Source organism: Cinclus cinclus, chromosome 2 (genome assembly GCF_963662255.1).
Source record: "Cinclus cinclus chromosome 2, bCinCin1.1, whole genome shotgun sequence".
NCBI lineage: Eukaryota > Metazoa > Chordata > Aves > Passeriformes > Cinclidae > Cinclus > Cinclus cinclus.
In genome coordinates, this window is record NC_085047.1 from 9,815,949 (window position 1) to 9,843,559 (window position 27,611).

At 37.5% G+C, this 27,611-nt stretch overlaps 1 protein-coding gene across 1 annotated transcript in view; it reads right to left on the reverse strand.

Annotated features, from left to right (window-relative positions):
* The window catches only part of ROBO2 (roundabout guidance receptor 2), a 389,500-nt gene that overhangs the window by 253,405 nt on the left and 108,484 nt on the right, over positions 1 to 27,611 (reverse strand). The gene's annotated exons all lie outside the window — the stretch shown is intronic.

Genomic DNA, 27,611 nt, shown 5'->3' on the forward strand with positions numbered 1-27,611 from the left:
CCCACTGCACATATTCTTGGAGGAACTCCAGCAAGATCCCAAACCCTGTGCAATTACCAGCTGTTCTCTAAAAAATGAAAAAATTATATTGTAGGTCAGTTCCTACAGTTCTCCCTGAAGAACAGTCCTTAGCAGCCACCCAAGGGCTCTGGTGAGCTCTCTCCACCCAGAGCTCACACATCTCTGGTCTTTGCATCCGACTGCTCCAAAGGCTGGGGAAACCTCCTCTCTCTGCAGTCACAGACCAAAAGGAAAAAGGAGGCTTTAACTGCTCACTGAAGACAGAAGGAATTGGCTTCTTGGTATTATCCCCTTAATTTTTCCCTTCTCACTATTCCCCCTTCCTTTTTCATTTAATTTTCTCCCTCTTTATATTCCCTCCTACCCTAATTTTTTCTCCTAGTGTTCTTTGTTCTTCCCCTGCTCTCTCATTTTCCTCTACTTACCCTCACCTTCATCTCTGTTGTCTACTTTGCAGTCTCTGTTACCACTGTGCTTGTCCCTTCCTTCTCGAGCTGCCTCCTGTGCACAGGCTATTCTTGAATTATCTGCACCCATCCACTTAATTATTTCAAATTATTTTAAATCTCTTCTCTCAGTTTTCACTGTGTTGTTTTCCCTCAAACACTTAGTGTTTTTCCATTTCTTTTTTTTTCCCCCTCTTCAAATAAATAGTGGAATTCCCAAACTATCTGAAGTTGGTATTTTCTCACACAAAGCACCTAATATCAGTTTCCCAGGGGAAAAAAAAAAAAAAAAAAAGGAGTTTCATGTTGATGTTAGTGTCACTTTCAGGTTAGGGAAACAGCTAATAGCTTACAACCATTGCCTAGATTCATTTCCCCCAGAAATTATGAAGAATCTGGAAAGGTCATTGAAGAACATAAAGGACATGTCTCAAAGTACCTCAGGGCTCATGAGAGGACCACAAGACCAGGTAAAACAGCTAGCACAGCCCAGTCATATGATACAAGGCAAAGCTCATCTTCTTTCTCTAGAAGTTATGATACCTTAAGCTCCTACTATATCATTAAATCAAAAGATTTTCATTTTCTCAGAAGAAAGTTTTGCTGATGTTTCTGCTGCCCAAAACTCAGATGCATTGACATTGCCCTCTGCCTCCAAACATCAAGTCACAGCTCCAGAAACACAGAGTGCCTCAGTCTCAGCCTGGATTTTGGAATATGTATGAGCTCTCCACTCCAAATTGTGATTCCTCAGGGAATCTCCTGGAAAAAAAAAAACAAACCATGTTCTGCCAGAATATTCCAAATTAACTCTACTTCCAGTTTAAGGAGGGAAGTCAGAGAGGAGATGGAAGAGAAAAGAAAGTTGTCATCACTTGCATTCTACACTTCCTCCATAACTTTTCCAGGAGAGCAGATGCATTAAAGAATTTCTTCTCATCCCTAAGGACACACACATTAAACTACTTGGGGTTTCATATGGCAAAGATACTGAGCTTTGAGTGATCCACAACCCTTCCCACTACAGGTGTTTCTAAGGATAACATCCCCATCCTCTGGTTGTTTTTCATACATGATTCATTCTCCCGTCCTTTGCTAGAGACCTGACACTTAGCAACTGAACAAAAAGCAAAATAAAGACAGGCAACTTCCACATTGACATATCTGTCTCTAATGCAAACATGAATACTGAAGAAAGGCAGTACATGAGGCAAATAAGATCCTAATATAATGGGTCTTTTGTTCTCTGTCAGGACCATCCATTATAATTTACCTTTGCAGGAACTCAAATGAAAATGTGTTTTCAAGACCTAATGTATTCAATTTGATACTGGCCATAAAACAGGCAAACTATCTGTCATGAGCAACAGGCAGCTCATAACCCTGCCTGGGAAATGCTTCACACATCTGAGAGCTTCTGCCCCTGGATATCAGCACAGTTGTCCACCATCTGACTGCCATGGCTGAGTCACACCACCTGTCCCTTCCTTGGGCTCTGGCCACAGCAAACATGTCTTGGCAGAGAAAAAAACTAAAACAATGGCAAAATGTTTAGCAAAATACAGTTCTATCTCCTTAAATGTATAAAAACATAATGCTGGAGAATAAATTATTCAAATTTTATCCATCTACCTGCTCTGTTCGTTCATCTCATTTTCATCCCCCAAGCCTTTAACACTGTCTTCTTTCCAGACCTTTACAATCTGTAAAAGTGTTATGTTACCAAGGATTCATTAGAGAAGAACTGAAGCACAGTCTGGCCATAGCTCACTGGGACAGTTTTATGATTCCCAAGGTCCCAACTCCAAACTGGAAGTAACAAGTCCCAAAACAGGAAAATGAGTTTATTTTTTACTTCAGACAAAGCATTTAGTTTGCCAGCACTTTTCTTGTACTCTGAAGAGGAGATCAGACAGTCTATGACTTGGAAAGCTTCCTTAGCTCACCAAGCCTTAAACAACCCTAATCATATATGGAATCACAAACATAGGACTCAGCCTGATTATTATAACTTGTCTTTGTAGACTGAAATATAACTAATTATTACGGGCATGACTAAATTCAAGATTATTCTTTTAGCCCTCCTGTGCATGTACTGCTGATCTTTTCCAGGAGCTCCTGCCAAAGTCAGTCCTGCTCATCCCAAGTGCAGGAAGAGAGGATCACATCCTCTTCAAATGCATTTTGTACACATTCTACAGCAGCTAGCAATTCTTCAGCCAAGAATCCACGGAGGCCATGGGGCCTGTGGCTGTCACATGGTCAAACAGGGAAAAGAAGCACAACAGAATGTTAATTAGTAGAGCATAAGCACCCTCATAATGGACTCTAATTGCTTGTTAGTGGCAGTTGCCATAAGGCACAAGATCTACACCAGTTCTTGCACTTGTGGACTGTGACTACAGGTATTGCCAAAGCTAAACACAGGCCCCAGTTAGACAGTGTTTATTAACATTAACAGTTTATCACATGTGTTTGTATGTGTTATTCTTAATATTTAGTGCTCTTATGTTTCTGAGCAACACTTGAAAAAAAAAAATCTTCACCATTCTCCTGATTTTCTGGCCATTTGAACTGTCATTCACAATACTGAGAAACAATTTCATGCCTGACCAGGTTTTTAGCAACACACTTGAGCTCAGTATTATAAAGGAAAAAAATACGTAGGAAAAACAAACTAAAGTTTGTTCTAAGCACTGAAGCACAAATGAATTCAACAGATGCTAATGGTTAATTACAAATGTAGCCAAATACCAAAATAGTAACAGTACTTTTAATCTCATTCTGATAAACTGTTGAGATGACAATACCTTTCCCCAAAACTTAACATTCTTGCAAGCAAGCCTTTGAAATGCCAAATTAAAAGAACAGACATTGCTTAAGCAGATTCCATTACATTCATGTTATCACCCAGACTCTCCTAAATGGAGAATATAAATTCTGCTGCACCACATCACAGTCTAAGGTGATCTGAGGAGGAAAATGGATTATGATGTGCTAAGGATGGAGAGACATCAAAGCACTCAGTTACCACATCTGAACTGCAGTCATTTTTTAGGATGACACTCCAAAGTACTGACAGGATAGTGAAATCTGGGCAAGTTGCAATCTGAAGGACTGCAAATCCCTCTTTCTGAAGAGGAAAATAACACACTTTGCCACCCTCATGCCCTGCATTCTGTGCCTTCCAACCTTTCTAATCACATGTGCATCACAAAGGGATTTTGTTGGTTTTTAGAATCTCAGCTTTCCTGCAACTGCGTAAAGGCATGCTTTAATGTGTATTATTATTTCACGCACTAAGAGTCAAGGGATAATAAAAGTGCTATCTTTTGGAGAGTCTTTGTAGCTGGTATTTAAAAAACACATGTCACCCTAAAATGTACTTTGACCTACACTGAATAATACTAATGAAACCCAGCCAAATGCAGAGGACAAATTTTACACATTATAAAAACAACCAAATACTCAGTGATAACATCTCTATCATTTTTCACATAAAGAAAAAGCAAAGACAGTAATAGCTCAACAAAGCTTATTTTACCTTCATGGCCTTAAGAAAAAGGAGGAGAAACAGTAAGGGAGGCTGTAGCTTCTAGAAGAGAGTTGTAAAACGGCAAATATTTCCCATTTAAGTAGAAATGCAACATTTTACTATAGTTACCATTCCACGTAGTTTCCCAGAAGGATGAGTAGCTCATGCCAGAAAAAAGGAATCACATCTGAGGGTACAGCTATGTCAGAGGTTGACATGGCCAGAATATGGCTAAACACCAGGTACAAACACTTTGTTGTAAATCTACAGTCTAACAGTCCCACCAGGCTCTCTGGATTGCTCTGGATAGTGATGTCCTACAGAAAGTTCTGTATTTAATTTTAAAAATGCTTTCCTGTCTTTTTCATTTGTAGATGCTTCATTTTCTTTTCCAGTGAGGGTGCAAATCCATGCTTAGCAAATGTAATCTAATGAAACAAACTTGCTTTATTTCTGCTTTTAAAGGTCTCTTTAAGATATTACATTTTTATTCCTTATTTCATTTTCCCCTCTCACCACACAAACAGAGCTATAAAATGTAAAACAATTAATCAATCTCAAACAAACAAAACAAAGACATTTCTCTGACATTTTCTACACTGTTTTTTGTACACACTACCAGTACTTATAATAGAATTTCTTATTCTTTGGAATTCTTATTCTTTGGTATTGAAAGGAAAAAAACAAAAAAAAAAACCCCCCCCAAAAAAAAGAAAAAAAAGCCGAGCATTTTTCAAATACTCATCACTGAAGACTTCAGTAAATATTTAGTCTATTGTGCTTAGCTTTCCACGCAGGAAGGTCAAATGAAACCACTTGGAAGGACGCAGTGAAATCATACATTCAAAACTTTGGAGAACTCAAATCTGACACAATGCGGCTGTATTTCCATTTTCCTCATCTTTGTCTTTCATTTTTCTCTTTCTTCCTAAAGCAAGTAAGTGACTCAGCCTGTAGACTAAATTGCCCTGTTATCTGCAGACACATCAATCCTTTTACATCTGAATCTTCTTTCCCAAAGTGGAGATCTAGATGAGAATACCACTACTTGATTGCTACAGAAAAAAGATTGATGTTCCTAAAGCATCTCACACTAAATATTAATAAAGATTTAAATTTAAGTGCTGGGTCTTTTATGACCATTCTCCACTGTTTTTTCTTCCTTTGCTATCCATTTTCAAATGTCCCAAGCATCTGCACAAAAAATATTACACTCAATATTAAAAGTTGTATTAGGTTTTCCTTAAATTTCTTTTCAAAATTCTATTCTAATAGATTTAGATAATTTTTACTATTTTTCACATTCAGATATTTTAAGAATTAAGCTTACTTTTGCTTTCTTTTAGCAGAAGTTGAGATATTCAATCACTCTCCATCTGCAAGGAAAGGTAACTTTCCTTGCAATCAACATCTAATCAGGCTGCAGAGCTAGACTTTTTTTTTTTCTAATTGAGAATGTGCAAAACTATGAAAAGAGCTCATCTAGTAAGCAGTATAAATTGATACCAAAACAGATTTAAAAATTAGCTGAGTTTTGCTGTTTATAATGGTTTCAGGAAATGGAGATGATGAAAGTGAAATTTACACTATGAGTGGCTCCAAAAGTAACTTAATCGCAAGTTTCTGATATAGCCCATGTTTAGCCATGGAAAGAAATCTTGACGAGTTGATCATTTCCAGAAGAAAGAGAACATGTAGCAATGCCAGTACTCAAAAGAGGCTGACCACTTTACTATATTTCCTTTGCTTTGTCCCTAATATCTGATAGTTCTGAGCAATAACATCTACCCACCACATAGTAATGCTTTTGCTATTGGAATGATTGGACTGAGGATGCCAACCACAACTCTGAAGTACATTTACTTTGGTCCAAGACTCCTGTCTCCTGGGTCCTCTGATGAGCAGGAATTTACTAATCATAAAGCCACTTATTGAGGCAGAGATTAGCATCCTTTCTGTTTCTTGTAAAACTGTCAGTGTACATTATTTTATTATCTATGCTCATACTGTATCCTGTTGCCTCAGTCTAGCCAGTTTACTCAAGAGGAATAATTCTGCACTCCTATGAGCCCCAGACCCATGCAGCCAAATTAGAAAACACTGACCTGCCCTCACTTATAGGACATGCATTACACACAAGAGATATAAATCCTATGACACACAAATTGTTTCAAATCTATTCCATATGAGACACATCGTCTCTGAACACCACTCCCAAAGATATGCTTTTGAAAGTATGCAGGATAGAAGAAAAAAAGAGCAGTGACATTTTTGTAAATTGTGTGCTTTAATTGTCAACGACTTAGAAAGCAGTTTATTTTTAAAACAAACATTCTCGAAATCTTTGATGGCATATTTGTCAATCCATCTGCTTCATTGCAAATTCTTTGAAGTGCAGGTGGCCTGTAACGTCATGCTACAGCAATTAATGAAGTTCTTAATCTCACTTGCTCTTTCACACCCTTTTGAATGGTTAAAAAGGGTTATCATCTTGAATTTTCTATCCAAACAGTATTCACAGACATTTTTCTATTTCTTTCAATAAATACATGCATTAAGGGTTTTAATACAAAGCTGCTGAATGCAATTCAACTACATCTTTATAATGGTCAGGATGACGGTTCAAAAACATAAAAATAATAAAATGCAGATGCTGCTTTACCCCAGAAATAAAAACTGAATAAACAATCAAACAACACCACCACCACACTACCCTTACCATGTAACAGATCAACTACAAAAGTTCCTGGAAAAGCCTTTACGTCTCACACTGTTCTATAATAAGCTATTGGATATGTGGTTGACTCCTCTCTCAGCTGGAATCAGACCTGCCTAAGTCTTTCTTGCAGGCTTTATGCAGCTAAAAAGGATTCTCTGGCAGCTCAAATGACACATAGTTCTTCAAGACCAAGTTCAGAGCTCTGCCACAGTGATGTTCCTAGATGATAGAGTCCCAAAACCTGGGCAACCTTTGTGGTTGTGCATATGTTGAGTGCACAATTCTGCACATTAATCCTGACATTAACTGACCAGCAGGTTTGGGGTTCTTAAATATATGCTGGAGTTTCTTACCACAACCAAAAGTAAATTTTACAACTCATAGGACAGACCAAGCATAACTGGAAGGTTTTAGAAGCTTCTGACTGCCTGCAACTGTGCTCTGTGCAGACGTAAAACAATTCAATGAGTAATCCACTGTTAAACTACTGTTCTTGATTTGGTGGTGGGGAGGGGAAGGATGAAAAGAATAGCATCCTCACATTCTTCTCACTGTCAATTCCACACTAGCCCCTCTTTAAAAATAACTGGAAATCCCTGGGTGGCCTGGAACAAAGCAGCAAATGGGAGAATGCCCTTTAGTGTGACAGTTGTGCAATCCAAACTCTGGACAGATGGATTTTAAGTGTCTAAATTACAGAGAATAAACCTGCTGTTCATAGTTGCCTCACCGTGTCAGGACATTTTAAATTTTAAAATTTTCTCTCACTGCTTTAGTCTTTTGGTTCTAGTGGTTCCCTTAACCTGTACTGTTTTCTTTCAACTATGACTGGATACAGAAGAGGACCACTGTGACCAAAAGTGCAATGTCTAAACCCATCCTTGAACTAAACTGGAAAAACATAACTGACAAATAGAGGGCACTGAAATCAGCAAAGGTATTCCCAAGAGTGGGTCAGGGTTTACAACGCAATACTTCCACACCTACAAGGAACCACACGAGGAATTCAGTTAAATTTATGGGCACTCAAGGAAGTTTTAGGCAGCTGAGTTGAATATATAGTCTTCATATTCTACTGTCCTTTTCTGCAACACAACGGTCACCTTTTAGCAGACTCAAAGTTTATCACCAAATAGTGAAAAAGTGCCAAAGACGTGATTTTTTTTCAATTTGAAAAACTATTTTTATCTTAAGTAAATTTAATTTAAAAAAAATGAATCCCAGTATTAATTTCTTGCATAACCATAGCAATCTCTTGCTCATGCTTGCAGAATCTGATTTACAATTTAGTCAAGAATGAAGTACCAATTTTGTCAGTGCTTGAGTTATTGGATTAAGAATAAGTTAAGTAATTTAATCATAGTGCATCTTGATTTACAGGAAATGTGGGCATACATGCTATGGTTCAACCAGAGAACAGAGCCACATGTTACCCTTTGCTATGCGTGTATTATGTTATTATAAGAATATGAAATATTATATGTTGGATGTAAGTTTGATATATGTTAATTATAGTGACTGTGCATATTGAGTATCTGATTTATAAACTTACACTTAATCATGCACATCCTGTTGGAACTCCATTTTTTTTTTGATGCATACTAGATGATAATGAAGAAAAATTTGAAGGTAAAGCAAACAAAACAAGACCACACCACCAGTGTGGTAATTTGTCACAGGTAGAGTGGAAAAAAAAGAAAGAAACAAGTCCAGAAAAGAAACACTGGACAGATATAATAATTTCAGACAGCTCATAATACTACTAACAATAAAACCCAATTTTCTTTGCACAGGCAATGAATCTTTTGACATTCTTTATCTGACTTACCCAACTTCTTTCCTTCCCCCCCGCCCCCCCAAATATTTTTTTGCCTCCTTCTGGCAGAGGATTATAAATTCTTTTAAAACAATTGTTTTTCTTGTGACAAAAGCAGATACCATGTGTTTTGTAACCACCAATATGAAATGCTTCAGTACATTTAGTACACACCAATTAGTTGGATGTGCTGCTTCCTGATTTAGCATTGTCTCCTTTCCAAATCAAATATTATCGTATATTAAACTTGTTATTTCTTCCTTTGGTTTGCTTTACAGTTCAGTAAAATCCCACTCTACTGAAAGAGAGTTTTTCCTTTTCACTGCCTTTTTTCTTCAGGTTTCCTTGAGGTTACTCTCATAAAAAATCCTGACCCCTGTGATTTCAAGCAGGCTCAGAATGACAGAGCAAGATTTCAAATCAGGAGCAGTACAGCCTCTATGGAGTGCAGTACTGATTGCTACTGCTGCAAGAAATGATGTCATAACACATCTGCACACCAAAACTGCTTCTGTTAACCCATCACACAACTGAGCTGACACCAATTTTGGGTATTTCCATCAGAGTCCAAATCAAAATCAGCATTTCTCTAAAGTATTTTGGTAGTTCTCCAAGTTCTCCCAAAGGATTTAACTTCATTCTTATCAGCCTGTTCTGAGCATGGGTTTATTTCTTTTTTCAACTGCAGAATTTTATTTTATGCTTCAGATTATTCAGCTGCCATATTTTTTCTTTCCTGAGCAATTGCATATTTTATGACACACTATGAGAAGCAAGTACGCACAAAAATGGCTCTACCAAACAAACATGGAATCATAAAATGGTTTGGGTTGGAAGGAGCCTTAAAAATCATAATTCCAGCCCCTTGCCAAAGGCAAGAACACTAGACCAGGTTGTTCAGATCTCCATCCATCCTGGCCTTGAACTCTGCCATGGATGGAGCAACCTCAGCTTCTCTGGGCAGCCTGCTCCCAGTGCCTCTCCACCTGCAAAAGGGATCAAATTATTTTTTTTGCAACATTTTGACCAGCATTGAGGGGCTTTTTTTTTTTTAAACCAAATTAAACTAAAACACTTCTTCTAACATTTTAGACCAATATTTTCTCCAAATGTTAACACTCAAAACAGGAAGAAGCAGCAAACGCCCATTTCTTCAAAATCAAGATGGAAATGTAGTACCTTAAAAGTTCATCCACAAACAAGTAAACTGTGTGGTTTAATCTTTGGGCTTTATACATATACTCTTCAAACGATAAAACATGAGGATAGAATTTACCAGACCAGCACAGAACTGGCAACTTTGTTTGGTATCAGCAAGAAGTTGGAGGGGAAAAAAGAAAAAAAAATAAACTTTCCTCTTAGAGACCAAAATACCCGACAAGATGCCAAAAGTGGATGGAATCTATGTTTTACCTCTTTTCATTCAGTTTTAATTATATTTTGGTGTAATCTAAGTTATTTCCACTACACAAGGCCTTTACTCTGAAGAACTCTGAATTTAATAACATTTTACACCTGATCAATTATAAAAGGGCTAGAGAAACATCTCAAGTTTTTAGGCATCAAGTTATAGTTTCCTATGGCAGTGACAATCCCTTTCAAACTGAGCACTGCACCTTTATTTCATTAGTTTCTCTACCTACCAGTAACACTGATCAACTTCTTAAAGGGTCGAAAGCAAGAGTCTCAACCATAAATCACTACAAAGTTTCTAATAGTTAGACAAAGATGTGATGCTTCTCTCCCCTCCTTGGCTGATTTTTACACATTTCTTCAGTAACTAAAGACTGGCTGTATGCATACATCCCCTTAAGACAATCCTAACAAACCCAAAAGAGGTGTGCCTCTTCCTAGGAGAGAAAAAAAGAGCATGCTTCATCACAAACACGCCAACATCTTCAGGAGCAACAAAAAGTAGCTACTGAACTCTGTTTGATTTTCTTTCCCAAATACTTGTCTTCATTTCCAGGACCAGACTGGCACTAGGTCTTTCCCACTAACAATCCATCTTCCCAGAGGCCATGAAACACAGTGCCTGATTCAGCCTCAGCACACCCACGATCCCTCTATTGCCACAGCTTCCTATCAGGAGCTGTCCAACCTACTCCTAGATTTGTCAAGATCCAAATCAATTGACAGCAATAAAATACATTCTTTTCAGACTCTTATATATGTCTTTGTGCCTGAAAACAGAATTATTGGAGTGCTGTTAAATAGTTTTTGACTATTGGTGGCTGTTCACAAAAAAGAAAGCTTCAGTGGTTGGCTTTCCACTGAAACCATGCAACTTATCCAGGTAAGACAACTTGTCACTTATTGCTTAGTATGTTTAAAGGAAATTAAAAATACATTCTTATTCTGTGGACTTGACAACATCTTTTCAAACACAAATTTAAACCAGTTAAATTAAAAAGGTGAGCAAGAGAATTACGCAGTCTTAATAAATTCACAGTTTTCAGAGAATGACTGTATAGCTCAACTTCAACAGTTTACATAGTTTTGCCTAGCTTAGCATAAGAACATTTTTAGCTCTTCATTATAAAGACTTTCTAATGTGCATTTTCTGAAGCCTTGGAAAATCCACACAGATGGTGTGAAATTACTGTCTCTAAAATAAAATATATTGCTGGCAAAAAATAAAATAATTTCTGGAGGAAAAAAATGTAACTTTTCAAGGAATCCTAAGACACACATTTATTCAATACAAAATTGCACTTTTACTATCTTCGCTGCAAGAGCTATTATCACACATGGTATTCATGAAACAGAAGAGACAATTTATTTGGAAAGAGGTAAAAGATTTTACAGTTATATGCACTGTAAAATTGGCTCACATTAAGGTATAATGGGACTCCCATTAAAAATTTGCCATTTACCACGTGTTATGACATAATTGGTATTCACGATACCACGGTATTTCTCTTCTCTTAGGAGAGCAGATGATGCATTTGATGTAATTGGGCGGTTTTGGTACTGAAGAGCAACTGCTGTACATTGCTTTATTTAGCATAAGGAACTACTTGCAATTTCCAGAGAAAAAATGATAAATTGGGCGCATAGCATTAGGAACCTGTTATTAAAGAGCACATTCAGAAAGAGTACGTTGCAATTTGGAGAGAGAGTTAGAAAGGAATATGCAGAATTACAAAGCCACAATAGGTGTATTATTTGATTTTAAATTCACGTGACTGATGAAAAATTCAAAATCAATGTTCCTCTTAGACACAGATGCCCTCCTGCTTTCCCTAATGCTACTTTTCTCTTTCAGTCCTTTCCAGGAAGCCTGCTTTAATTTAGCTCCTTTGATCCAGACCTGCAGTGGGATCTCCACAAGCCTCCTGAATGGACTGATGCTGTGATAGTTAGTGAATCAATTGCCATTTTTCTGATTCTGCTTTCTCAGCTGAACCACCATCCAAAGTGGCTGCTTTTTCCTCCATCAGGCTGTTTTAGCTTTCTTCTGAGTTGCTAAAGTATATCTCATTTCCCTCCGTTTAGTACAATTTCAGACATGGTCCCATTGCTTTTTCTTTGCTCACTAAAGATCAGTATGATAGCTGAGTTACAAGAGCCTCGGAATTCCAGGAATGAACCATGTATATCATTTACAATTTTGTTTAATTGTGAAGTATGAAGCTTTGAATGTTAAGTGGCAGTCGGGTGCTTATAACATAAACAGCACAGAGAAAATTTGGTATAACACTGAGGGAGCACCTCCTGAACAGCAAACAAAACATGAGATGTGGCTAAATTCAGAGGTGCAGTTTGGCAGGGATTGCTTTTTGCTGAACACCCTTTGCAAATAACTTTTGGGATTTTGCTGAGGAAGGCTAATTTTTTGCTTTCACTAATAATCTCATGGTTAATAAAAACCTTTCTACTTCATTAGTACGAACACAAAAATACCATTGCCTGTGGATTATCCTGATGTTTTTGTTTGTTTTTTTGGCACCATGAAAATAAAACCAAATTCCCTTTCCAGAGCCTATTTGGAAATAAATATCCTCAGCTGAAATGAAAGCTTTACTTTTAGGGTTACACTAGCATGGCAATTACAAAATTCTGTTTTAACTTCATAATTCCCACATAAAATCCAGACACGGAGAAAAGAGTGATTCTAGGCAACACGACCGTCAGCTCATTTTGAATGCAAATTAAATCAGAAATACCCACAAAGAAGTTTATTCTTCTGAGATTTCCAACATAATATCAAAACAAAATGGTTATGGATACATGCTTAGGTAAGCAAACAGACTTGGAAACTGATGACTGAGTATCTTGAAACTTTTTTTGTTTGGTAAATTAAAAAGGATTATTTTAAGGGCAGCAAGCAAATTGTCAACAGCGAAAAAAAATATTGAATCACATAACCATACACAAACTGCACAGCCATTCTTAATGCAGGGATTTAAAAAAAATTCATCTTTCAGTAAACATGGCCTATCAACTTACACAGAGAAGCAGAGGGTAGAGATCCCATACTTTTAATTCTTACATGAGGCTTTTTTCCCGTCTGAAAAACTGGTGGGTGAATTTGTCTGTGCCTCAGTTTATCTCAGTGGGAAAGGGAATTTACAACAAATCTAGATGTGCACTCCTTTGTTTGTTCCAAAAGAGAGAGCACACACAAGCTCAGTATCATTTCAGAACCTTAGAGCAAAACTTACACAACTTCCTCAAGGTCACTTAAAGCAAAATATCCAGAATGGCTCCATCTTCTATCAGCCAAGTCATAAGGCAAACGACAACACCGGCAAGGGAATGTTCTGTTTCCTTTTATTGTGAGGTTGTATGTTGCCTCTAGCTATGACTTTCAAATCATTTTACAGGTCATTCTTTTGAGGTCTTGAAAAGACAGCACAATAAAAATAATTGAAGAACCACAACTGATATCTTCACGTCTTTTCCCAAAGCACAGATCATCTGGATACCATCCCAACAGAAACACTGAGCTGTTTCCCTACATTTCCTTTCATTACTTCTACAACAAAGACAAGTTCTCTTGTTCTTTGTTATCGTAACACTTTAATCTTCTGAAGAAAGATTCATAATCTTCTGGAGGAGGCAGAAACCTACCTCTTATCAACAGTTGTTCTTCCTTTCTTCCCCACATCCTCAGAACTTACTTAAATGATAGCTTAACTTAATACTGCAGAACAGTTTGCAGAAATGGAATATTTTCACTCAGAATGAAATCATAGTTACCTACTCCTTCTCCTATATCAGTGCTATAATTAATAAAAAATTCTAAAAATTAAATGTTCCCTTAAGCTATCTGCAGGGGAATCTATGAGTTCATTAAATGAAAAAGGAGGGAAAAAAAGGCAAAAAAGAAAAGGGGAAAAAAAAAAGGCGCCCAGAACTACATGCTTAGAAAGGTCATAGAAAACAATACTATAGCACTGCATTACATTAGCTAATAAAGGCATTCAGAAGGCAAAACAGGTGCCCCCCAAACCTGAGTAGAAGATTGCATGAATATATTCATTCTATGAAGAATCAATGAGAAAACTGTACTGGGAAAGTAAAGGGGGAAAGCACATTTCTGCTCTAACATTATCTTATATTCCTGAGCTTCTACTACTTGATACAGCAACCACGCACATCCATGAAACAGCTTTTGACATAAAGATAATGAATTTGCTACTCTGCTTTTCTATTGTACTGGTTTCCACTATTTATTAAAGCCATCAAATTTTCACAGGAACACTAAAATCAGGCCAACAAAACCTGGAAGATCATGGGTAGATTTCTGGGGCCAACACACTGTCTAAGAATAGCCTAAATCAAGCAGTGATTTAATCAGAGAGTGTTCCTTTGTTTGCTTTACACAACTCTGCTGTTCCCTTAGTTCTTCAGCTGCTTCATATGAATACTCTTCTGGGTAATGCCTGACACATTAATTTATGTCTAGGGATAAGGGTCTGTTTTGAAACCCACACAGAAACACACACACAGGGCTCTTTTATATTTCACCAAGAAAAATATACTGGGAAGTGACTTAATCATGCAGGAAAACAAACTTCTCCATATTTATACTGTCACAAGCATCACAACATTGATGAGGACAGCAGCAGGTGGTTTATATGCTATCAGTATTTTAATCAAAAAGCAAGCTGTAGCACAAGTTAAAATATATGCAGAAACAAACAACAACTTTGCAGAACCTGCTCAGTCCCCCCGAGCTTCCTCTATTCCACTGAGATGGCTCTGGTTGTTGCAAGGAAAATTGAAGACTAAAATTGGTGCTCTAATCAGCAAAAAGGGGACTCTGATATCAGAGAAAAAGATGATGATGATGATTATGAGTCTCAGTTCTATTCTTGAAGTAAATGGCAAGAAGGATCAGGCTGTATGCATTGAATTAAAATAAAGTTTAAATACAAAAATATTAACACAATCAACCCTAGTGCCCTAGCAGTCGCTATATTAGTGTCACCCCATTAAGTGCACTTAACAGTTCACCAGTCAGCAAATACAGCACAGGTGTTGGTCCTGGTAATTTGTCCATAAACATGAAGATGTCTTTTCAGGAAGAAACCATGGGGTATCATTACTGCAGTTAGAATAACCCCAAACAATCATCACCACCTCTCAGTAAAGGAAGTAAATACTTGTTTCCTCCTAGCTTACTTTACTAACACAGAAGTCTTATTTTCATTATGTGTATCTCAAGTGTACTAAATTGTGTACTAAATTTCATGGTGGGAGAGAAAATACAATACAATAAAGTGCTTCATGCTATAATGGTAAAATACTCTGATTTATTTGGTATTACTTTGCTATTCTGCCTTTATCATAAACAAAGATTATGGTATAATAAATTAATGTTGAAGGAACTAACTGAAATCTACTATTAGTGTTTTTAGAGCCTTTTGCCACAATGAAAATGCATCTGAAATATATAGAGACCTGAGATGTCCTTTTTTGTTATTTATATGTATCAACTTTCTCTTAACACCAGTTCAATTACTCTGTCTTCAAGATAAAAGCTTACCATGAATAAACTATAACGGGAAATGAAGAACAAGAAAAATAAATCACAGTTTTGCAAGACTGAAATATTTTCACTATTCTTGGTTTACCAGTTTTACTAAAAAAACTAGCTTTGTACAGCAGATTTCTACTCTGAAAAAGTCCTTTAAAACAAAAAGGTCTGGTGCACCTTTTGATTTTATGACCTGTCTTCTACAGCTCCAAAATCTGTTCACATAGTCCCTTTCCCTTAAAGCTCATAAAATTTGATGATAGCAACATCAGTTTTTAGACAGTATGATTTAGCCACTGATGATGGCATCAGTGAAATAACTCTAAATCTAAAACCACATAACCAAATATTCCCTTATCTGACTTTTCCCAATTATTCAGCTGATCTGATTGTAAAAGTGGTTTAAGCTGCAGGATAGAGAATCTTGACCTGTTCTCCTTTACCTTCTCCAAAGACAAATAAACCCCAGCAAAGCATAAAACTCTTAAGTAACGCTTTATTGTATCAAGCAACAACTTCTTTTGCTTCTCTCAGACTGTGTTTTAAGGAATTCCTAGCGATAAGCCTAATTTCTAGATCTACACTTCACTATGTCAGAATTACATGGGGATTTTTTTGTTAATTTGTATGTCTGCTTAGGAGATGAGAAGTAGACATCAAACTTCACCAATCAAGGTAATAAAACTTGATAAAACTCACATTAAAAACTGAGGTATTCCCAAGAACAACAAAATTCTCTAGATTATACAGTATACTGAGGCGTAAGTAGGAAGAGAATTCAAAATTTCCAGTGGCCACTTCAGTGCAAGCTGCTTTCTTTTTTTTAATTATTATTTTTTTGGCCTCCTCAGATGAGTACAAGTGGTACAATTCCAGGCTGTGGCCCAAATGACTGGTGTGTAACAATTCAAACGCTGCATACAACACCCAAGCTGCGAAAAGCTAGGCACTAGCTACTGAAAAATGCACCACCTATAACTGGAATTTGTTTCATCTTTTCTGTTCCCTTAATTTACGTTTACCTGGGAAGAGCACGCAATAAAGATATCTAATCTACATAAAGCTTCTAAAAACAGAAATATTTTTTCTTTTTAAAATCATTATTTTCAACCGGTATTTCTAATGCTGAGCTCAAAGCTCAGAAAACTGAGCAGTTGCTACAAGTGTGGTTGACAGAAAAGATAATCTGTTACTGCCTCTCAAAACCCCAAACTCATCAAGGACAGTGCATTTCACTGCGTGTAGCGCGGCAGTGATAATATCCAAAGTGACACCTGGAACTCACCAGGGTAATGGCTTTCAGCAGTGTGCCTGCTCACTAACACAATTCCTTCCAGGCAGCTTTCTACAGCTTCTTTTATGATCAGTGGGAACAAATGTCTTTCTCTACCTCCTAATATTTCACATCAGCCAGTTCCAGACTTTGGTTGACACTCACATTTTTCAGAAATACTACTGTAATATGATAGACTATCAATCTGCATGGCATCAGAACACTTCCCTACAGTTCTGTCAGTTTGTTTTAGCTGTAAAACATTAAATAATTTCTTTGTATTGTTCTGCTTTTCTCTTTTGAATGTGGTCTGCCTGATTTGAGTGGGGACACTCAGGAAATAAAGCCCATTCAGTCTGAATCTAAGAGGCCACTACAGAAACAGAACTGGATGCAATGTAGAATCACACCTGGGATAATGGAGTTGAAATGCAGATGAAATTCTGACAGGAGCTCAATAAAATGCACATTAAATTATAGGCTGGCCCAACTCATTCAGAACATATACTGAAACCCATATACAGCCGTTACAAGGGGACTAATGCATGCAGGCAATTTTTAAAATTAGGTTTTCAACTGCTTCTGGTATTCTAGGCACTGGTAAAGACCTCTGCCCTTGTAAATCCCACTGCCATCAATGTTTTCAATATCATCACTTTAATTGTGAAATAATAACCTCAGGAGGGAATGCTTATCACTGGCTTCTGGTTACAAGGAACACTTCAAGCCTGAAGACTTGCAATAAAATGATGGTACAGAGGCTACAGCACAGAAATAGGATCCATATGAATAAAGCAGGCAAGCCTGCGGGCCTTAAATACACGTGACTGAAAACAGCAATGTGCGTGATTAATGCACATGATTTTGCTGAAATAACCTCGTTCTTTGACTACATCACATCACAAACTGCTAAGGAAGCAGTTCTAAGAGTTAGGAATTTGTGCATTTGCATCAGCTTGCCACGAGCTCCTTTTTTCCATACCATAAAGATGTACTCAGATGTACTGAAGAACTCCAAATTGCTCTGGCATTTTTTCCGTTTCTTCCCTCCAGATAATATGAAAATTAAAAAAGAGCAAGCAGTACCTATACACAGACTTGAAACTACAGAACAATGACTATCTAAACGAACTACAGTTTTTATACATTTTCTAAGTATATAATAGCTGAGCACTATCACACTTTTTATTCACAAAAAAGTCCCATTGCCAGCAAGTTTTGCCAGAATAAACTTGGGACAATAATTAAAAGTTTTTTTGCAATAAACTACTATACAAAGCTACACCACAGTAAAAAAAAATTCTAAAAATAGTGTAAAATGCCTCAGCTCTCTCTACAAAAGTCACAGTCTTGTAGCCAATGCTAAAAAGTTTGCCCAGATAAATCACCACCTCACACCACTTTGTGAAGTAAGAGCAATAGTCATTATTCACCTGGAATGGCTTTCTTCCTCCAGTTTTCTTTAATCTAATAAAAAAATTTAGCCTTTCCAATTTCAAGTGAAGCTTTTAAAGCTGAATCCCTGTATCTACATTGCCAGGTGTCTGGGGTTAATATTTAAAAGAGCTGTATCAGTACTTGTCTCACACAGACTTTACCACTGTTTCTTGCTTTGTGTAGCTTGTTCAGCTTCTTATATAAAAATAGTTTAATGGCAGTAAGTGACTGTCTTACAGGGCTACTTTGCTGCACAGGAGCCTACAGTTCCTACTCAGCCACCAGTGCAGAACCCCATGCCAGCCCAGCTGAGCAGCAGGTTGCAGCACTGTATACTTTAAGGAGAGTGCATGAAATGAATTGCAGCTGTGATTTTACTGCTCATGAACACATTAATGAGTACATACAGGGGTTTCGACAAGAGAAAACTCTTGATCCATTTTAGAAGATTATGGCAAGATTGTCAATAGGGATAACTGTCTGCCCAACTTCTGTGCAACTGAAGACATGCCTAGGTCATAGAGAACTTGCTGTTAACCCTGTTAGAATGCAAGAAGAGTAGCAGACAAGGTAAGACATTAGGTACGAGGTACTTAACTGTGTTTCACTTGTGGTATTTGAGAAACACAACCGGAATTTTTACAGCCCACATGTGCATTTAGAGCATAGCTCTCAATAACGCCACACGCACATTAGAGAATGCTCCAACTGAATTTGGTTTATGCACACTATGACAAGCCTGCAGGTGGTCCTATTTTGTGGTATCCTGGTCCTTGATAACTAGGCTAGGTAATGTATTATTTATTTCAACGAGTGTGAAAAAAAGCAATGGAAAATGATGTGCTCTTTTGTATGCAAAGGGTTAAGTTATGGCCTTCGTGTGCCATTTATTGGGGGAGTTAGGAAGTCTATAGTTCAATATGTAGTGATTGAACAAGGACCATAGGTGCAGAGACAGAGAGAGGAAAAGAACTCAGTCAAATGATGCCTCTGGGGCTTTGCAACATATGGCCCATCAGTCAAGGGTCAGGCCCCCTCACAAATTGCATGCACTTTACATAGCCATCTGCATCAATAAATTACTAGTCTTCTGAAGCACAAGCACTAATGCCTGAGCTGAAGGGACCACCCTGCTTACAAAGAAACTTTATTATCATTATTATTATTATTATTATTATTATTATTATTCACTTTATCCATGTACATTGGCCTACCACTTCTGACAATGGGATTTTGTTGCAGACAGATGTACTAACAAGATGCACTAACAAAAACACCTCAGCTTGTTCTGCCTGCCTTATTTCCTTCCCAAGCATATAGAAACTCCTACCTGGATGAGACAGAGCAAGTCAGAAGGTGAAAAACATGTGAGTTTCAGAAGTGGGCTTTGACTGTCTTATTTTTCTGTGTGTGCATTTATACAAATGCCCAATCCCATATTGTCAGCTGATGATATTGACACTGCTGCCTGCAGAAGGACCTTGCCAATTCCACCTTTCACACTTCCACTCACATCACAGCCCAACTCTGGATCTGTTAACATATCTAAAGAACGGAGTGACAACACCTACATCAGACTTTTAGGTGTCATCAGCTCTACCAAAGAGCTTATTTTGAATCCAAAATTATCCTGTTGCTGCTGATGTGCCACTTCCTCAACTACCTAGAGTTCAAAAAGCAATTAAGAGTAACTATCCAGCAGTCTTGTGTACCTGCACTTCCTCAGGTTTACTAATTTGTTTCAGTTTTCATTAATCTTATTGGATCAAATTTTACCATGCTGTTGCAATTTTAATTTTTCAGATGACTTTATTTCCTATCAGTACCAAGAGAGATGGATAGCATCACTGAACAGAGCGGTATTAACTTCCTCATCTTTTATCTAACCACATTAGATAAGCAAAACTTTTAATTACCCCTGTTTGGTCAACTACATGTAATTGACAATCCAATTGTCAATTGGATTCTCCCAAGCAGCTTTCTACAGGACAAAAATTCCTCCATGATATCTAGTATTAATTACCATTAATCAAGAATGCTAAAGACTGGATGAACCTAGAAAAAACTGCTGTGGGCTGTTTGAGATTATACTGAACCAACACTAATAATAAGCAAAATATTTACTTCTCCTACAGTATACTCCTTAATTTAAAAAAAATTAAATTACTTCAACCGTTAACCAAATAGAGCAGAAAAACAAACACCTTGTAATACAACTGGTCAAAAGCCATGATTTCAAAAGTTGTTTTGCTGCAAGCATTTTTTTTTTTCTGTCCTTTCTTTGCTATAGTCTCTGTCTTGGATGCAGAAGACAATAAAAAGGTAAGTGTAACATCCTCACACAGTGATTTTCAGCACTCTTTAATTTATAAACATCTAGCTTTTCCCTGCGAAACACTCCTGCAGATATCTCCTTTACCAAATATATGACTGACAACAGATTTAACTTTCTTAGCTTACTTAAAACAGTCATATGAACACTGGTTAGACACTGATGCTATTCCAGACAACGTCTTTAAAAAACAAGCAATATCATTTTAACGTTCATTTTAACTGCAGAAGTGTGATAGTGTACCACATCATAAACAAATGGAAGACATTTATTTAACCCTCCCTTTCTAAATTGAAATGAACTTCATCTCCACCAGCAGGGTGACAACGAGCAGCCAGAAGAGAGACCTTTCTATCTTTTATTGCCTTCAAGCTCCTAGACAAAAGGCTTTTTTTTTTTTTTTTTTAAGCAGGAGACTTGGCATGTGGAAAACCTTCCTAATGTCTTTCAAGGTCCAATCATAAAACCATACAGAATTTGGGCCAATGACTTCAAATAAGAGAGAAGTGAGGTGATGAGTGAGCATCTGAAACATCAGGGCATGTAAGTGTCTTTTTGATAGGATTATGGATGTAAATTCTAATTTCTTAATGCCCCTGTCTATAGATAGAGACATATACAGGCACATACACAAAAAATGCTTTCTGGACAATACCACATCCCCCACAGGGTCTTCCCTTTAAGTCCTGAAGACAGGTACTCTGGAAGGCTGAAGCAGACATGAAAAAATAATCTTTTTTGCTGTCATTCCTACTTATGCAAGACTTGTTTCCATGGCAGAGCTTCTCTGTGCATTACAAAAATTAGTTCATGTACCTATAAAAGGTGTTCAATGACATATTTTTTCCAGCTGAAGACATACTGTACAAAACTGAAGCAGTGAAAAGTACCACATTGGGCAGCCTCACTGCATTATATTTCAGTAGGACTGAGTCAAATCCAGCCAGACAAACAGTATTTTACTGAATACAGTAAACTCTTTGCAAATCTTAGTCATACAGAAGATGAAGTCTGAAATGTGTTCTTTGGCATCAGAGCAACATAAAGGAACTGCTACACTTTACAGGGTTTCCTACGGATGAGGTAATATGTTCTTCTTACTTACTACCTTTTTTGTGTGTGTGTGGTTGCCAAGTTCCAAAAGGAACCACTTCAAGGTTTCACTTAAGATACATTGCTGTAGAGACTAAAACAAGTCTGATGATCCAGTTCCCTTTACTCATTATTTAAGAAAGCAGATGGGTTTGAGACAGTGTTCTTATTTCTTAAGTCAAGGATCCTTTGGAAAAAGGAACACCTTCGGAATGTGTCCAAGATTTTTTTAAAACCTTTTGAAATCTGAAATTCAAAGGTTTCAGGAAAAATCTTAGTCATTAGGACTTAGGCGCCTTTTTATACATCAGACTTTCCAGTTCCTCGCACAGGAAATGATAAAATAATTCCAACTTAGAGAAGGGAGACATTAAAGAAGCCTGTACACAGCAGCTTCCTAAAACATGACCCAGAAAGTTTTTCTGAGGATGGGAGAGTAACTCAGTTTACAGCCTTTGCCCTCTCTTTTGAGCATGAAGATAACTTCAAGTATTTTAACTGTGCTCTCAGACTGTCAATAGGATTTGAACCCAATTATTGCATCAGCTCACACTTCAAAAAATATATTCACAAGTTTTTAGCTACAGTGTTTCCTCATGCTTTACTGTGGTTCATACAGGATTACCAGTTTCTTCCTTAGTCAAACCCATTTTCACATCCTCCTAGATAATGAGCAAGCCCTGGCTAGAGAGCAGGATCTTGATTGTACATGAAATAAATACCACAACCAGCACTGCGTGGGAAGGAACTGAACAGAATTAAAAGAAGCAGAGAAAGGGGAAAAAAAGCAAACAAATATACAAACAGACCACTAAAAGGTGACTGAGAAAATAAAAATAAATTAATCATCTAGAAAGCACCAAGTTGTTGTTGCTCCTTTGTAATTTTTGCTTCCACGTGGCAGGAGAGGGCTGTCTGGGTCCAGCTCCCAGCTGTCCACATCCCAACCCCACCACAGCAGCAGCTGCTGCTAATTGGCACCCCCGGCACAACTTGTGGATTGAATGGCCTTGTTGGGTTTGCAGAATGAAGTGACCTCCTCCTCACCCCGAGAAGTGTCCTGCAGGTCAGGCTGGGAGAGCCTTGCCCGGCTGCTCCCTGTCCCCACAAAGCTCAGCCGCCTCTGTCCCCATCCCTGTGACAGGGGGATTTTGTGTTCCTGTCACTGATCCTCAGGGCAGGGTCCCAGCAGGACCCAGGCTCTGCTCACAGCCAGCTTTGGTGTTTTTTTTATAGGGCAGCATAAAGTTTCCAAGAGGGTCTGGGGTCTGCATAGCTGGCTGACACATAACTTTGTGTTAACTCATGTTACACAGGCAGCTTTCCAGTGCTATAAAAGAGATCGTTCCTCTGAGACAAGACCTCAACCTATTTTAATTGTCAAATTGGTCCAATCCTCCCAATTATGTATTTTCTTGACAGAGTACACTTGCACTATAACACTGAATTTTGGGGTATTTTGCAGTTCCATGTCAGAGAAGCCTGCTTATTTTTGAAGCAATTTGTGTACAACTACATCCCCCAACACAGTAGGAGAAAAAACTGGTGAGTATTCATTTTTATCATGTTAGAAGTAAGTTTTTATACACAACTTTTCATTAACAACCCAGTATACCTTTATTCTTCTGACCTAATATTTGGTGCTAAGCAAACATTGCCACCTGCTCTGGGAAAAGATTCAGAGATACGATCAAGAATTAAAAAGGTAAAATAATACAATTATGTGAAGTGTTTTGAGACAAGAAGATAGTAACTTTATTTCTGACCTATAAATGATCTTCAGAGCAAAACATCTAGAGCAGACCATGTTTATGTAATATTTCACATACCCAGCGGCCTTCCCAAATTTCAAGACCAACCGTTCTGTTTCTTTCAAATGAAGCATAAATGGACTTAAATCACTCTCACTTAACTGATTCAATGCAAAAAGCATCAAGGGTGACAAGGGACTGTCTTAAACTGTTTGGCCCAGCAAACATCCCAGGGCTCTCATGTCTACCAAAGCTGAAGACAGCTAAGACACAAAAAAGGAAAATATCTAGGTGGCACAGCTGGAAAAATGTGTTCCTGACACCTGCACCCAGACTTTGCAGCCACCACCAGCTGTTATTCCACATGTGCCCATAAGCGCTGGCTCTGGAAGGTCAGAGGCAGTGGTCAAATAAGAATCTCTTCGGCACTCAAAAGAGCGATGCCCAGGCTAAGCACAAAATAACAGATTTCCATGAATAGAGTACTGTTCAGTTCATTAACATTAGATACATACATTCACCTAGTTGCTTTCAATTCCAGGATCCTATTTGTGCAGGATAAGACTCTTTATTTCTAAGAGCAAGCACCACTGGGGAAAAAAAAAAATTACATTTATAGTTTTGCATGTGCTTTCAAAGCAAGAAGTCACAGCCTCTAGCTTTTTTAATAAATGACAGAAGTATGCTAGTTTGCCTGCCAATACCTAGGCATCTGCAAGTAGGCTGGTGATCCCTTTTCAATTTGAAATATACATTTTTTTTCCCCAAGCAGTGTGACTTCCATCTACGTCATAAAGGAAAATGTATGGCAGAGAGAAAAGTGCACACATAAAACAACTGAACAGGTGACAGCCACACCCTAGAACTGCTTAACAACAGAACTCTGCCATGCAAAGACAGAGGGGAATAAACCAAAGATCTAGTCTTTTTGATGTGATCAAGCATCACAGGTTTTTAGAGATAAAAACATGCTTACAACCCATCTATGTCTAAGTGCACATTAGTACTTGCTATGCACAACAGCAGCAAATTTATCCCACAAAATATCTACAGACCTCAAGAGCTGTAATATGGGCTCATATTTTTAAAGATGAAAAATACTTGGACACTCTCAATGTTGATCAAGAATATTTTCAGCTTTTTCATCACCTTCCATTTTCCTGTTATAGTTCAGAATCTACAGTCATCTTTCCTAGTGTATGCAAAGTGGACCAAATCAGGCAACAGAAGAGGGTAGAAAATTACACAGATATTTACAGTTACAAATAACTTCTTCAAATTTTTTTACAGAATGATATGCAAATGCTGAACCAATCATCAGAGCATGTTCCATATTTGAAATTACACTTGCACTAAAAGAGTAAATGATTGTAAATTGACTTGAACTTCAATTTGACACTTGGCATTATTTTAAGTGCTGCTTCAGAGGAATTTTACCAAAAAAAAAAAAAAAAGGCACACAAAAAAAAGAAACAAAAACAAAAAACCAAACAAACCTCTTTTTTTAAAAAAATCAGAAAATAGAAATTAAGAACTCAGTGGTGGCCACCGCTGTTACTGAGAAAGCTCAGGTTCCTGGAGATTTCAGTCTACTCTCACTACGATAATACATTTTCTTTCATGACTGAAGCTATGTCTACTGAAACTCCCATTTTTTTACCTCCCATTAAAAAAAGTCAAACTCAAAAAGAAATTTGAAGACCGTGTCCACTGAAGTCAGCTGATAGACTTCAAAAGGCTGGTGTCCTGTTGTGCAGACAGAAATACCTGTAGCTTCCAGCAGATCCTCTCATCCCAGTGCAATCACTTCTACAGTGCTCAGGAAACTGGATTCACACTTTAGTGGATCCTATCTTCTCAGTGGACTATATTTATTCCTTCTTGAAATATCTCCGTTATTGCTGCCCAGCTCTGTGCAATTATGAGATACACCTAATCTGTGAAAACCCAGTGTGACCTTTAAGATGAAGAATCAGACGCTGAACACAGGTTTTGGTTATAAAACTGGACAAGTGAGAGAGGCAAGTAAACCTTCTTATACCAAAGAAGATAAGACTTCTTTTTATTTTAAGTGATTTATTATCCCTTTTAGTCTCTAAAAGGGTCAGTTTCCTAAAACTCAGTGAAGCTTATATCCTGTTTTCTCTAGTTGAGTGGTGTATTTAAGTTTTTCTTACAAACTTAAATAACATTAGGATATTATTATTTAAATGCCATGACATTATAAATATATAATATTTTTGAGGCTTTTTTATTTACATGTAGATCACTACCATGCTAGAAAAAGCTGAAAATTTGCTTAATTAGAAAAAGTTCCTCACTAGGTGTTGCAGAACATGGTACTTTAAAAAGGACAGGCTAGTTTTGGAACAGAAATCACAGGACAGTGATTTCATATGGTGTATAGTATAAAAGAGACAAAACTTCTACTAAATTGTATGCACATGCCTCATATCTATAAGGTGTTTGCCCTGATGTATTTAAAAAATGTGTAACACCATGTTGACAAAACTAAGTTAATAATACTATTCTTCCTGAGCACATCAGGATTTCAATGGCATTAACTTTTTGAGGTGTTACAAAAATCTCTTTGTAATATTTTTATCCCTTAACTTCAGTCCTAATGAAAACTGGGAGTTGTTGGAGCATCACTTGCTCATGGCAAAAAAAGGCCACACTCGTTATATCAATCACAATTCTGAGTCCATGGAGTCTAATCTGGAAATATTTCTGTTAGGTACCAGTGCAACCTTAGCTTCCCTGGCGTAAATGCCAACTGGTTTGTCTTGTCTAATATTTGTCTTTTCAGGGCCTTTCCATTTCCTTCCTATCCACTTATTGAAAGGGAAAAGTCGTGGTTTGATTTGTAGATCAATAAAGTTACATAACTGGAATTAAAAAACTAAATGGAACTGTGGGGAGGGAGGGTGGAGGAAAAAAAGAGAAAGAAGAAAAGGATACATGCCACTAGAACTGTTATCTATAAAGAATTACATCTTTCAGCACTTAGAGAAAAGAAAACAAGCAAATTGTTGGCAGCAGTGTCTGATAAGTGCATCTGGTGAGTCTGCCTGCTTCACCCAGACAGACACATTTCAGCGAGAACATTACATTTTTTACACAGCTTTCTTAGCATCTAGAGCAGTCTTCATTTATTCAGTGCACTCATTCTAGTACTACTATGTAGCTTATTATCTCTGCTAACAATCACCAGTCCTTTTGCATCCTAAGGGGAAAAAGGAAGGAATCAAGAAGTACTTACTCACTGAAGCTAAATGTATGCTGTTTTTTGCTTAAGCCAGTACACACAGCCAGATCTTTCTGCTGTGTCCAAACACAAACTAACATTCATCTAGAAGCTTCCAAATCCAAATGGTCTGAATGCTTTGTCCCACAAATTGTCATGAGCAGTCATGCCAAACTTTGAAGCATACATAATTTCCTCGCTGTTCTTATAAAATCTTGTTTCTTGTGCAATTACTTCACCCTATGTTTCTTTCACTGTGCAGCAGAGATCTGCATAAGGAATTCCTCTGGACCCTGCTGCTCCATTTAAGGGCATTCTGTCCCTACCCCTCTCATCCCTTTACAATGGTATGATTGCCTTTGGACTAAAGCAGGACTTCTTCTGCCTCTCTTCGTGCATACTTGTACCCTCTGACACCATTGCAATGCCCTACCAGGTGAATGACACAAAACTTGAGCAGCAAAGCTAATAGTTTGTTGATATATTTTTTGTTGTTGTTGCAGAAACAACAGGTTTTATAATGCTCACAAAATTTCTTTCAAAGTTCAAGATCATAAAAGGTACACCGTTGAAAAGGAAAGGAAGCATCCTGAAAATGCTGAGAAAATAGACACAGACAGATAGTCCTGTCATGATAAAAATGATTTTAAAACTCATAATATATATATTATTGCAACACCACTGTTCCAACTATTAATATCATAAAATCATTAGTTTTTGCATTAACCTGCTAATGACCATAGAAGGATTTCTGCTAACTCACACATGCTGTCTTTCTGATCAAAGGAAAATGTACTCCTCCTTCTATTTCTCTGTCCCTTTCTTTTCCTTAGAATCCCTTTTCTTTTGAAGATCTTGTCTCAGCCAGCTGCTGGTGGTGTATACTCACAGAGAAAATAAGTAGGGAAAGGAAAACGAGGGATGGGGGAAGAGGAAGGCACCCACTTCACATTT